Genomic DNA, 14,532 nt, shown 5'->3' with positions numbered 1-14,532 from the left:
AATAGCTCGCTCGCATTACGGGCAGATCGAGGTGATAGTTTAATGCGAAGCGAAAGCTGCTCGTGAATGTGCGTATCCCGATGCCAGCTGGTGGAACTGGTGCAGTACGTAGCGTCGCCTGCAGCTATGTGCGTCACAGCGATGCTTGCCGTACACAATCCTGAGTGAAGACCGTGATCTATGTTAGAACGGATGCACTCTTCGTAGCACCTCATCGAGAGTCGCGGCTAGCTGATAGCATAGAGGATAAGATTCATTCACGCGTAGCAAGCGGAATGTGGCCGCGTTCGACATGCATACCCAAGCGGCAAGCCTATGGTCAGCCCGCACTCGGCCCTTGCCAATATGGCCGACTGAAACTCACCGGGCCGACCTAGGCCTTCTACCTCAGCCCGAGGTCGGGGATTGACAATGGCCTAAGAACGGCCGATCATCGGCAATCGACCTCGGGCCGACGAGTACGGCCGACTTGGCCAGCCTATTGCCGCGCTAGGGTCATGCATGGGCCATGGCTTGCCGACTTGACCAGCCTACTGCCGCGCTAGGGTCATGAATGGGCCATGGCTTACCCACACATGGCCCAACCACTTCTGCGGTACTCGCTGGCCGGTGGTTTATCCACCGTCGGCAGTGCACCTCGGGCCAAAGAGTATGGCCGACTTGGCCAGCCTAGTGCCGCGCTAGGGTCATGCATATGGGCCATGGCTTACCCACACATGGCCCAACCACTTCGGCGGTACACGCTGCCCGGTGGTTTATCCATGTATAATTAGTGGTCTACTCATCCATGGCCTATGGTGTACCCATTAAAACGTCTGCAGTTCAATTGTGCATGGAAAATTAGCGCTGCGGCAGTATTTTGAGATGCGGATCTTCTCCTCCAAGCGGGCTCTAGCTTTGTGGCATCAGTAATGGTGTTCTCCGGGCAGGTGAAAAGCAACCCATACGTATGTGGCTCAAAAAAGCCTGAGCATCGGCAAATGTAGGTTTAAACAGCACTTTTTATTGGTTTTTCTTAAATATTCGAAACATGCTCAAAGCCCTGCTAATAAAAAAATGGCACTTACAGCTTACTAAGTTTGTGAGGCTTCACATCAATTTATTCTGGCTTTCAGCTTCTAGACTGAGTTGAAGATGTCACGTTTCCCTGCTCGTTGTGCCCGCCGTCCTATTACTTCACTGTCACGAGCCATCGCTTGCTTGCTGCCGCGGTCTTCCTGGAGAGGACATCTTTCAGGTACACGCTGCCTCTCCTCAGGCATCCTAGAAAATATACGAAAAAAAATATCAGCCTTCATTCCGTATTCATATGAGTTTCCTAGCCTGTTAAAATGATAAAAGGCTGTCACTCAAGCAATTATAAGGACCTTCAGTGGTATCAGTAGTGATGTAGTCATCCGATGATATCTGAAGTCATTTGAAATATGAGGTGCACCATTTTTACACATATACTGCTTGTCCAAGCAAATTTGATCCAAGGGATAAAAAAGACATTTCCGAGGCAGGGGAAGGAAACCAGAAACATATTGCTGGAAGCTACCTTGAGCGCCACAGAAAAGGTTTTGTTTGGAATCCTTAATTGACATTATTTACCTAAATTACTGATTAATGACTTACACAATAAATGGTGTTGCTACTTTGAAGAGTACCGGCACAAACCATGTTTCATTATTAGCGATAAAGAACCATCACGTCTGCATTTCGTTCCCCAGATACAATAGGAAACCCCGAAAATACAAAAATCAGATTGCCGGACAATACAATTGAGGCCTTGGCTTGGCTCGACAGCCCTGTGTAGCGTTAGACCTATAAGTTGCCTATGGTTTCTTTGTCCACACCAGCCCAACCGTTCAACAAGACCGTATTTGTACTTTACAGCTGAAAAATAATGTTCCACTCATTTGTATCCTTACCGCTTTGTAGTCATTATAAGCATTGCAAAGTTCAGCGCGCTCAGTGTAACTCGCGCCTTCATGTGCGCCAAAGGGCTGACGCGAGGCAACCATCGCCAGTATATCACCCTTACTCATGCATGGGACCAGCCATAATAGCGGCAGGTTGCTTCGTGCGCTCAAAATCATGTTGAGAGCAGCACAATTGAGGTGTGCGAATGGGCTGGTAACGGTTTCGGTATCTACATAACCGGTATGTACATAACACTGCAGATAGAAAAAAAAGGTACACATGATGTTTCTAACCGCAAATATCGAAACAGAGGTTTCCGAACATGCTCACCGACTTTGTAAGTCGTATTTATTGTCTAAAGTGAATATTTAGTACTTGGAGCGAATAACCTCACTTCCCTACGTACAAAAAAAAATTTACTGTGCTGTCCTAAGAGGCTGCCGGCAATGCGTCATCGGTTTCCATCGCCTGCTTCTAATGGTTTATTTCTAACCCTTGGCTCAAGCTACCAAGCACAGCAGGTGTAATGTAACTTGAATAAAGCCTGCATGAGATCATACATATAGGTATATTTGTAAGCTTTACAGATTTCACTTACAAATATTACGAGAATCGCGCCACTGCGGTCTTTCTTTAAAATTGACACCAATATTCGTGGCTGAAATAAAGTACTCAACGTATTAATTCAGCTTCGCAAGTGCAGCTGTAACAGAAAGTGAGGGCTGGCGACACCGAAGGTGTGCCTAGCTTTCAAATTTTCTTGGATGGCCCAACCGTTCGAAATATGTAATTTTAAAAATAAGCCCTTGATAGTGGCTTTCTCACAGCGTATATGGGTGCCTTAATAAGAAACATAATAGAGGTCCCATGACCATCTTTCGTTTCAAATGAATTTTTTATATGTGGTGGGCAAATATCTAGACACAAAGGAATTAACCTTAGTTTTGCAAGATACGGCGTAGTTTCTTCGAAAACAAAAAAAAAATATTACAGTATATCTTTAGAGGTAGAAAACGCTGTTTTTGCCATTTCAAAATGTTGCAAATTTGGATACCATGATTTTGTCATCTACTATTTTTTACTCACTAAATATATGCAGATTTTACATTTACAAACAGTATTAGGAACCCGTTTTGTTTTTGCAGTTGAGTTATTAAAAAATCGCAAACTTTGGTTCAGGAGCAATGCGCTGTAAAAATATGCATTTTTAACCTTGTATACTGGAATGTGATGCATAGGTCGGTTGCACTAAATATGTTTCCACTTCCTAACGCATGTTCTTAATTTCAGGCAATATTTGGAGCTCCAGACCGCTAGGTGTGTTCTACACAACCCATCAAAATTGCCCAAAATTCGAAAACAGCAGTAAAGGGTAAATTTGCTGCAATTAAAAAAAAGATCATCTTCGATCTTCAAATACCTCTCAAGAATCTTCAGTACCTCAACAATATCGCGGACTAAAAGGGTTGCGTTATATTGTTTAAAAACATAACATTAAATATTAAACCAAGTGCTTGTCCTGATAATGGCAGAATTCAGCCTGCATTCTTGCAAGATCCAATATTATCCTGGCACTGAAAATATTTCTCTGCATTATCTAGGTTCCATTTTTTATTTCTGGAAAAACTTGAAGCTCTAGGTTCGTTTTGTTCTACATATAATATTTAAAACGGCCAAAATTAAAAAAAATGGTAAAATAAGGAAAACTGATTAGGACTGAAGAAAATGCCGCAACATCGATTTTTATCGAAATCTCTGGAAACAATGCAAAGTACTTTGTTAATATGAGTCAGTAAATATATTGAATTCTGCAAAATGTAAAATTAGAAATATAAAAATGCTTGTTTTTAATCTATAGATTTGCTTATATGACTCCCCTTATAGAGTAGGCATCAAAACAATTTAGTATTTGCTGAATTTAGTTACATTTTACTGTAAGTAAAATTTAAAGCCTTGTCAGCGCTAATAAAGCCTTTTTCTGCTTGTCAGCAAGGACATAATCTAGCTTAAAATGGTATTAATTCGATATTTCTGTCAATTTCATGGCAGAACGCAAGTGAAGGCTGCACTTTTTCTCTGTCTTTCATTCTTTTTTATTTCTAGGTGCAGTAGTATTCAATCTAGTCTATTAATATATTATTCCATTTCTCAGCTTTGACCATAAAAACAATACTATATTTTTGAAGATGGTTTTTAAATGTGTAATTTTTTTTATAATGCAATCATAAGCAAATTGCTTTCCAGCGTTACAGAGAACACACATAGCAGCTTAGATCTGCAGATTCTGCCTTAAATTAACAATATAACCTGCGTAATAAAGACAGAATATTTTAGTGCAAACAACGTAACGCATCGCGCCAGTATGTAAGGTTGAAAATAAACATTTTTGTAGCGCGTTGCGCTTGAAGCAAAGTTTGCGATATTTTACTAAATCAACTGCATCAATGAAACAAGCTTTCAATACTTCTTATACAAATAAAAGTTATGTTGATGTGGTGAGTAAAAAACAATGGATGACAAAATTTTAGTGCGCAAGCAGAACGCCTCCAAACGTGCAACATTTTGAAATGACAAAAACGGGGTTTTCCAGCTTAAGTGATAGGCGTTTTTTTTTTTTTTTTTTGAGAAAACTACGCCGCATCTTGCAAACCTAAGGGTCTTTCCTTTGTGTAGAGAGATTAGCCCACGACATAGGGAAATTTAATTAAAACAAAATGGTCATGACTCCACGATTACTGTTCCTGTCCAAAGACATCCATATTTGTTTTCATTTCGTCTCTTCAAACAGGCTGGTTTAGGCAATGCGGTGAATAAAAATATCATCATATATAATAAAGATTTCCGCGCTACACGTTGTACCTAAAGCTACCTATATTGTCACAACTGCCATTCGTTATTTGTAGCTGAAACAACATCGCAAAAGGAATTCGATTGCAAATTGTTCGCGAGTTAAACAGGCGTACGGGATGACACACGTGTACTCTGCAGAATACAATTTAAGAAAGAGCAGTCACAAACTATAGGCAAATAAGGCTATGATACGGAGCATATGTATTACTCCGGTTAACAGTAAAAAAGTCGACTTTTACCATATTAATATATTCGACAAACTATTGCATGTTCACATAGGAACACAATTAATGAACTCATTCACGCATCTAATGTCTATGGGCATTAGATGCGTGGATGACTTCGCTTTATTCCAATTCGTACGTCACTGAAAATAATTGAACGAGGAAAAATTTAATGTCTACACAATTTTCAGCGAGTATACCACAAAATATACTAAGGTGCTTCATATATAGTCACATCACCTAGCAAGTGAAGTGGGATAACAGAACTAATCAGACACTCACCCTGATCAGCATTTCGCTTTTGCGTCATCTTTGTAAGTTTTTAGGCAGGCTTTTCCACTGATTATCCTCTTCTATATACCCTTGCCATCCACAGGACACAGATCATCTGGGGGTACCGAACTGTTGGTTTTCGCACCAGTGATACAACTTAATCAAACCATTCCTACTTAGAAAACACTCTCGATGCGCACCTAAAAAAATGAAAGCATGTATGTTTAGGCGAAATCATTCACCCGTGATAAAATAATATGATTTGAACAATAAAATCAAATGATCACACTCGAAGCAACAAGAAAGTGGTGGAGAGATAGGAATTGAAGCAATGAAAGGCGGTTGCTTACTGCAAAAAAGCCAATAGCAAGAGGTCCTGCGTCTATAAGAATAGGCAATAAAATTATGGCACATTTAAAGGTGCATGCAGCAGTTACAGTGATGCAGTGTTACCTTTTGTTAGGCAGGCTTTTCCGCTGATTATCCTCTTCTTTATTCCCCTTCCAACCACAGGACACAGATCTTCTGGGGGTGCCGAACTGTCGCTTTTCGCACCAGTGATACAACTCAATCGATTCATTTCTACGCAGAAAACATTCCGATGTGCATCTAAAAAAATGAAAGCATGTATGTGTAGGCTAAATCATTCACACATGATAAAACAATATGATTTGAACAATGAAATCAAATGATCACACCCGGAGCAACAATAAAGTGATGGAGAGATAGAAATTGAAGCAATGAAAGACGGTTGCTTACTGAACAAAGTCAATAGCAAGAGGTCCTGCGTCTATAAGAATAGGCAATAAAATTATGGCACATTTAAAGGTGCATGCAGCAGTTACAGTGATGCAGTGTCACCTTTTTTTTGTTTCACTGCAGCGGTTGGTATAAATATTGCAGAATTAAATTGCTAGGCATTTCAGGTAACCCCATTGAAAACCTCATCCAAGGTTGCGGCGGCGTGTTATTTGCAGCTGTTAACGGTAAGACAGGCTATCCTATGAGTGCATGTTCATTTCCTCCTTTTTGTACCTTGAATGAAAGCGACTGAACAGTGGGTGTTGCAAGAGGTGCAGCGTCCCTAGGAATAGGGAACAAAATTAAGTTTTGCTTGTAATAAACAAAGGTACAAAAAGGAGCAAATATGCTTGCAATAATAGCATGATTACCTACCTAATCATCAACAGCTGTAAACAACCTGTCACTACTAGTCGGTTCTTTGGATAGGGTTGTCAATGCCAGAGCTTAAAGCTAAGAGCAATATGAGTAATATTTATTGCGGTCACGGCCGTAAAGAATTAGCACAATACTCCATTACTGTAACTATTCAACCGTCCATTTATACATATTGTTCATTAAAGAACCATGCACATCTTATTAAGTTGCTCTTTTCTACTCCCAAATTATTTCCTATACAATTAGAATACGTGGATAGCTGCTTCGGTTTAAAATTTTTGTACGGTGGCTATGACGTGCACTTCATGCATACAGTACGTGAGGCACAAAGAGCTATAATTGCCGAACAGGCGGACCTGACGTCCTGTCCCATTTAAAGTGCGCGCCGTGATCGAGCGCTTCGCGAGCTATATATCTCGGATGATATGGTCGCCTCATACCGGCCGTCAGTTTTTTGTACAATGTGCCCCACGTGCACGTTGTTTACTTTCCAGTGACAGGGGCGCAGTGCACACACGGCTGATGCGCCTTTTTGCGTGTTTTGTTATTTTCCTCAGCCTTCGAAGCGCGTCTGCGAAACCGCTCTCCTATTGTCGCCGCTTCCTGACAGCGCGCCTTCATCTGAAGGTGCGTTCTCAGAAGGGGGGCGTCGATTAAGAAAATTTTGAAAAGGGTTCACGGCTTTCAAATCCTCAATATGATATTAATCATTATAAAAGTGGAGGTTCATTATGACTTAATTATAGCCTAATCATCAAGCGGCATCACGCACATAACGTCTGCCCCACTGTAAAATTCGCTTGCACAGACCGCACGGAGAGTTTTCAAAGCATCGTCTGTACATTTGAAAACAAAAAACTGCCCTAACTCTTAACAAAATCCAAAAACTGAGCGAACATGGCTTCCTGCGCGCAGAAAAGACGCTGTCCAAAATATATGTACGAAGCTGAGCGCGTAGTATTCGGTTACTAATTGATTGCGGCGCGCTGCGCAGTCAAAAAACTGCGCAAATCGCTGCCGGTAGTGTTCTGTCGCGCGTTGGTGGCACACACATCTGTTATGCACGGCTTCTCTATTTTCGGCGCAAATGTTGTTCATATCGCAGCCAGTCCACGCACTTGCTTGCATGTAACCCGGACGAAAATTCGCTTAGTTCTTGAAGTCATGCTTCGCGCAGTTGTTTCGAGGAGATGAAATGGGACAAAAAGCTTAAGTGATGCGGAAACGCAGAATTTTCAATTATTACACTGTTTCCAGGATCATGATTAAAAACACACACACACACATATCTATATACATATATATATATATATATATATATATATATATATATATATATATATTTAAATGAGGAGGCATCAGTTGTTTTTAACGTAGCAAGAATTCATCAAAAAAGATCAAGAGAGCCATGAAGGCATGCAGTCAAGAACAACCATGAGAAAATTGACATACATGCTTAGTGTATCAGGAGATGGAACGAAGCTTCTGCGCCAACTTCGTAACTGTCGAATGGACGCTGGTGAGTGACTTCTTTCCGCCTCGCCACTTGCTCCCTGACAAGGGACAGATGAAAAATATTTGCCTGTAAAACAGAAATGACTTGTTTTAGTTATGTTTGTTTTACCAAAGAATACATTGTAACATGATTGTTATGTTTGTTGCTTAGTATTTCATAAACCGTATTAAACACTGAATAGTTGGCTAAGTAGTTCTGCTGGAATATTTAAGGGCGAACAAACGTTTTCAGCGCAACTATTTAACATTCATGCAATTCTCGAACACTGATGTGTATCGCTGATTGCTTACTATTCCAAAAACTTCGGCTGCAGAAAAAGGTCAAATAGTGGCTAAACAACCGGTAAAAATTATTTTAGTTATTTATATATCTCTGGATATAAGTAAATAAAATCGTAATGTACTGTGGCATAGATTCACGTATTCTGCAATACCCCCAACAAAAGGGAATTGCAAACGCGCACAAAGTCACAGGTGTATATTTTGTTGGAGCTACGAGAGGTTGCACACTAATAGAGCTTAAATTATGTGCAAAAATATTTCGTAATTTTTCTTACAGTAAGGAACAGATCTGGCCATCACATCGGTGCATGTCAGTAACGTGTCTATTAAAAAGCCCTTGGGCTAGGTGTTTAGAAGGCTATTGACGAAAGTGACAAGGGCACGTTGTGCGGCCTAGTCCCGCGAGGCAAGCAAAATGAGCCATGGTGGGGTTCGAGGCAAATAATAAGTGGGAGACTAGAAGTCTGCGTTGTGTGAGGCAATGTTCTATATCTGCTTATATATGTGAACAGCTAGGGCACTGTGACATGGAAGAGTGTTTGTACAAATAAAGTTTGGCTGCTGTGTGAAGACGGAATTGCTGAAGGATGCACTTTTCACAGATCGATAAGGATGAGCGTCCTAAGTGGCAAGTTAGCTGAGTCAAATCACTGGTGCGTGCATTATTCATAGCCTATCGCTTTGTACGCCGTCTGCATTCACCCTCGGTGGGCTCGTCCATAGGAGCCTCAGCACCCGGTTTACAATAGAGCAGGCAAGCTAGTAGTAAGCCAGCTCATAGAAGTGCACAGAAATTATGTTTTCTTGCCTGCACCACTGCTGAATTTGACAAGATAGGGAATACTATTTTCTTAATGAAAAAGTTGAGTACTGGAAACAAGACTAGAAAAGTAGCGTTACATGCATTAGTATATACAGCACATAATTATAAACCAGTTCTAAAAGCAACAAGAAAAGTAAGGCCAGGAGGAAAGATATTTTCAAATGGTCCTTTAAAGGCACTATCCTGAAATGCTTCGCCTCAACAAGTACAATAAACGAAGAATCAAGTGTTAAATGGAGAAATGACATTCATCCCATATATACGATACAACCAAAAAAAAAACGATAAGAGCCTCACCTCTGGATAAATTCCAGCGTCGTTGCCGCTGGCTCTGCATACTCAAGATTCAGGACTTATTACAGCACGAAAAGCAGGCAATCTACCTCACTGAATGATGCTGGCTCTATAAATACAGCCTCCTGTTCACAAAACGCGCACTGCTTTCCATATATGGTACCTGAAATAGAATAAACATTTTTGTTTTGCTTCTAATGCAACACAGTGCCAGTGCTTTATTTAAAGTAGCCTAAAAAGTGAAGGCATCATACGCACTGGTGCTGTCAATATGAAAGGAGCAATTAATTTGCAAAAAAAAATGAAGACAATTTTTTTGTTAATTTTTAATAACATAAATATTGACTTCAGTATTGTAAGCCATAAAAAATGGTAGTAACTATAAAAAAAGAATGATGTGCCTGTCGCGCAAAATTATATAGCAATCATTATTTGAATACTCGAAGTGGCAACTTTGTCCCATTCGTTTTCGGAAGTCTATGCCTTCAAATGGTCATTTTGACTGAAATAGGAACACATAGTGGTCTTGTATAATGCTCGCATATCTACAGTTTACAAGAACATATACCCATACTCATTGGTTAGATATATGACAATATCTCGTAACCTATAAAGACAGCTTCCCAAATTTAAACCGTAATTTAATTTGATTAGTTAGCCTTTTTGTGAATGAAGAGCCAAGCAATCCAGGAAAAGGCATGGATCACTACAATTAGTCCAACCACACAATCTGCTGCCGCAGCCATATGTACAAAGCATGAAAATAAATACCATCATCAAGCTTACCGAGTACAAATATAACTGGCGTGGACGGCAAATCGGAGATCCTCGATGTAATGCTCGTGCCTTCCTGATAAGAGACGGGAGTAAAATCAAATTCATGTGGTAACGAACAAGAACAGCTTATAGTGCTCCAAAACAGTGATAACTGACTAACTTTATAGCCATGTTTCTTTACTCAGCCGATGCACCGAATCCTTTGGTTTCTAGGAACATATACGCGGCAAACAATACAGCTGCGGATATTCTGACAGTCACCTGCAGATTTAACTTCAATGATGTAGCTCTCTATTCCATACTACAGATGCTAAGCATTTCAACAAAAATAAAACGGTGGTGACTGGTGTACCTTTTCTTTTTACAACTAAGAAGTTTCCTTTCTTTGATGGGTTCCACGCTCCTATTCCGTATAGCCATAAGCATCAGTCTTGCAAGTAGAGAAGAGTGGTGCCAGCATATGGTAGCTACCGAACCTAACAAGCATACTGAAAAGACGTAAGGGAAGTCAAACTGCAATAATCAAGGCTTCTAATAATTATAGTTCTTTCTTCTTTCTTTCATATAGTTCCAAGTTTCAATGAATAAGGCCATGAAGGCTGTTAGGTTATACCTGACACCACAATAGTTTCACATTATTTTACAATCTCCAAAATGGATTGCTCAGGATTCACTACTGAGGTACAGTGGGGTTTATAACTCACTTCAAAGATACGGTAGAGAGCACAAGGGTCGTCATTGAAGTATGCGGCAAGGAGATGCATTACCACATCTGCCTCAGCTCTGATGTTGCTTTTTGCTTCTTCGAGCTGCCGCTCTGCAAGCAGGTACATGATTTCCTTTGAAGGTGCACTGTCAAGGTACTTCACAAGGAGTGGAGCGCATATTGCAATACTGTCCTGAAATGTGGCCTGGAATAAATTAAAACATTTTTTTTTCATCATTGGCGAGCAAAGATTATTGGTAGGCTTCAATGGCAAAAGGCAAATGTTTGCTTTGACATGTATGAATAAATTTAAATTTGCAGCAAGAAACACTGCAGTGGGCTACCAATTTTCTACGGCTATCCCAGTATCACCATTGAATGTGATGCGGGTCTGGCAGTCCTAAACCAAAGAAACAAATTATCGGGAAAAAAATAAACATTTAAAAGTTCTCATAAAATGATGCCCATTTACATCTTACTGATTACATTTAGCTGCAGATCACCACCCTAGGATTTCCACAACTTTCGCTGCTCTGCACAAGGTCTGTGCTTGTAATGCTCAAATTTTTCATTCGCAAAAGCAAGATCTTTCACAGCACAGCTTGGTTTCCTCACATATCAGTCAGCAGAACTGAATATTCACAACTCCAACTTGTACACTGCAGCCATTCTCCTTATCTTACCTGAACATCTTTCCCAAGAAAGTTATGTGTGTGACTGTAGAAGAATGGTCTGTGAAATAACAATGGCCATTCTTCTTTCACTTGGGCACAGGGATAGCCGAGTTGATGAACACCCGTTGGTAAAAGTATGTTTCTTTCATGCACGCCATTACAAGCGGCACGTCTATATCTCTGAATGTTTTCCTTCCTTCCTTTTTCAAAAAATCAATTTTTTCATGGTCATTTTCGGCAATTGGCTTTTGAACAGGCTGCCAGTTCTGACAGCCATAGCTGCTGCTTTTACTTTTCATAGCTTGTTTTTTTTTGGTCTGCTGCAGTGCCTGTGTTTCACGATGCTAATTTTCTACTCTGTTCTCTATTTGAAATGGTCCACAATATGTGCCACAAGCTTCATCCGTAATGACTCGTATCTCCCGCAGGATGGCAGAGTACACAGGAAGGCAATGTTTTCTGTTTCAGCATGGTTTCTGTGGTGCCTGAAGACATGGCTTCTGAAGGTTCGGTAGTTCTTGAACGTAGCACCGCACGGACTGATTGGACATAAGGCTCCACCGAGTACACTACTATGATAAGAAAAATGTTCAAAGTAGGCCAGCCATGTAGAAAAGCTCTGCGCACATCTCGGGCATCTGTTCATCTTTCAGCACCATCCGGTAATAACGCTATAATAAAAAATAAGTTGTCATATAATTTACAAGCAAGCTGTCATACGAAGACCACTCCGCGCACAACCCTCTGAACAATCAGCACCATGTCTTTTCCCCTGCCAAAACCACGCTCGTGATTTTTCGCTGACAATTAGCCGGATTTTCTGCTAATCGGCAACTTTAACGCTATCGCATTAATTATTGCATACTGCGGTCGAACAGCTCCAGTTGAAAACAAACTTCCACGGTACAAACGAGCGGCTTAGTTGGCGATTGACAAGTGGTTTATGCCTCCTTAAATCTGGTCACCGCAGCTGACCAAAATACAAGCCAAGGTGCTGCTGTGTGCTGCTTAAGTACCGCTCAACACCGGACGTGCGTTTAGTCGGACAGTGCAATAGAATAGTTTCGATATGGTCCGAGTAGTTCCTCTGTCTGGACTCATCATGCGGAGAAGCGAAAATCATATGAGCAATGCAAATAAACAAGTTTGTAAAGAGAGCGCGCCCTGTATCGAAATTGTTCACTGAATAAAATGTTTGCACTGCCTGAATGGCGCCTTTGCGAAGCGCGCAGCACTGCTCTTAGACACCCTTATGAAGCCAGTCACGAGTTGCACCTCAAAGACAATTTTAAGATTGTTCTCACCTGTTAGGCGAACACGTTGTCTTTTTTTGCTTGTCGGTGATCCAGATGTATTCGCAAGCGCACAAGATGGCTGGGTCGTCAAAGATAAAAAGTTTCAATGCAGTATCGCAGTCCAGACGTTCAGCTCCACACGTCCACGCCTTGTGCTCACTTGAAAAAGGCGCGAGAATGCAGTGCGCAACCGCTACGGCGCATGCGTCATTGCCCTAGCGACGAGGGGACGAAGCAGTCGTCGGCGCGGGCGGCTTTATGCAGCAGACGGTGCGGAGTAAGCGCGAAGGCGTGAGAACGTTCTTTTCCGCTGGGAGATGACACGTACAAGGCGTGATTAAAAAAAAAAGGGCTTACATCGAATCGGCCAACACGGCGACAACCGAAGAGCCTAGGAACGCCGACTTCTAGAGCAGTTTTCTATTTGTTTTTAGGCGCAGTACCCAAGGTCTATGTGCAGTACCTCTCACTTGTCGGTTTGCGCAGCGCCGGGAGGGAAGAGGTGAATGAATGAATGAAAAAAAAAAAGTACGCCAGCTGAGGTTTTGATCTCAACTTACACTGAGACCGCATAGCAGACAGGCGCTCCTGTATTTTGACTCCATTGCAATACCGCCGCCGCGGCCGCGATGAAAGCGCTTCTCCGATCACCGACCGAGAGCGCTTTGCTTTGCGCGTTAGGTGATGCTGCTGTGTGTACTATGCTTGACAGCAGCAGCATCCGGCCAGAGGAGAAACGATGCGCGGCTTTGGAATGGTGCAGGTGGTTCGAGAAGCCCAGCCCGGCGGGAAGGCGTGGGAGCATGTACAGTGTGCATGCTTGGGGATCTTCCATACTTGAGCATGCGGGCGTCGCAGTGGCGTGAACTCCTCCTTCATCCATGCCCGGTTCACGGATTTTCAATACGTATTGAATAAAACGGAAGCGCTTGAAATTCGATTCACGGATGTTCAATACTTATTGAGTAAAACGGAAGTGTCTGAAATGCTTATAAGGACATTCTCCTTCATCCGTGCGCCAATTCTCGGATGTTCAATACGTATTGAGGAAAACAGAAATGTTTGACGTTCTTTTAAGGAAGTTGTCTGCGTAAAATTACGTTTTTTTTTTACAGTGTGGTGCATCGACAAATGCGCACGTCATCTTTCCCCTCCCGCTTCCACCTATGATCGAACAAAAGACGGTCGTTCGACCTTTTATATTTACTTCAAGATATTATATATTGTTGCATGATGACTGATTAATAATATCGAAGAGGCGGAGTTCCGAGCTTCTCTGCTGTTCTGGCCAAATTTAGTTATAGATTACACAAACTATGTTCAAGTTAGCTAGCTGAAAATTATCTGACTGAATATATAAACGTTTTTGTTTGTATTCAGTTAATTTTCGCTATTCGGGTAAGAGTAGATGTTTTTATAAAAAATCTCAAGTTCGGCCCAAGAAACGAAATTTTCCTAAATTGCAGGCCGTTGTTTCAGAAAAGGTTCATGGTAGAGCAGCAATAATTCCACACTATGTTCTCAGCATAGTTATCCGCAAACAGGTAAAGCTTATATTTTTGTCACATTTGAATACAGATACGACCGCGCTAATTTACAGAAAACAGCGAACATTGAAAATTTCTTAGGAAAATAAAAAAAAAACTGTTTTAACACTGTTTAAACTTTTTCCGCCTATTCTACACCACCTCAGCTTTCAAAATTATTGAAAACACCGTGCATAATTTTGTTGCGC

The 14,532-nt window shown here is 41.3% G+C and overlaps 1 long non-coding RNA gene across 1 annotated transcript; it reads right to left on the bottom strand.

Moving 5' to 3' along the window:
* Nucleotides 1-987: 987 nt before the first annotated feature.
* Nucleotides 988-5,843, bottom strand: LOC146204813 (uncharacterized). Its single transcript, XR_014702957.1, has 3 exons — nt 5,706-5,843; nt 5,262-5,452; nt 988-1,263 (listed from the first exon to the last, which is right to left on the bottom strand). It is a non-coding gene; the product is annotated as an uncharacterized LOC146204813 (long non-coding RNA).
* Nucleotides 5,844-14,532: the final 8,689 nt, after the last annotated feature.

The sequence above is a fragment of the Amblyomma maculatum genome, chromosome 1, assembly GCF_055883805.1.
Source record: "Amblyomma maculatum isolate TAMU_Amacu chromosome 1, ASM5588380v1, whole genome shotgun sequence".
In the NCBI taxonomy this organism is placed as follows: Eukaryota; Metazoa; Arthropoda; class Arachnida; order Ixodida; family Ixodidae; genus Amblyomma; species Amblyomma maculatum.
Note: the sequence above shows the minus strand (reverse complement) of the source record. Positions and strands in the feature narration are given on the sequence as shown.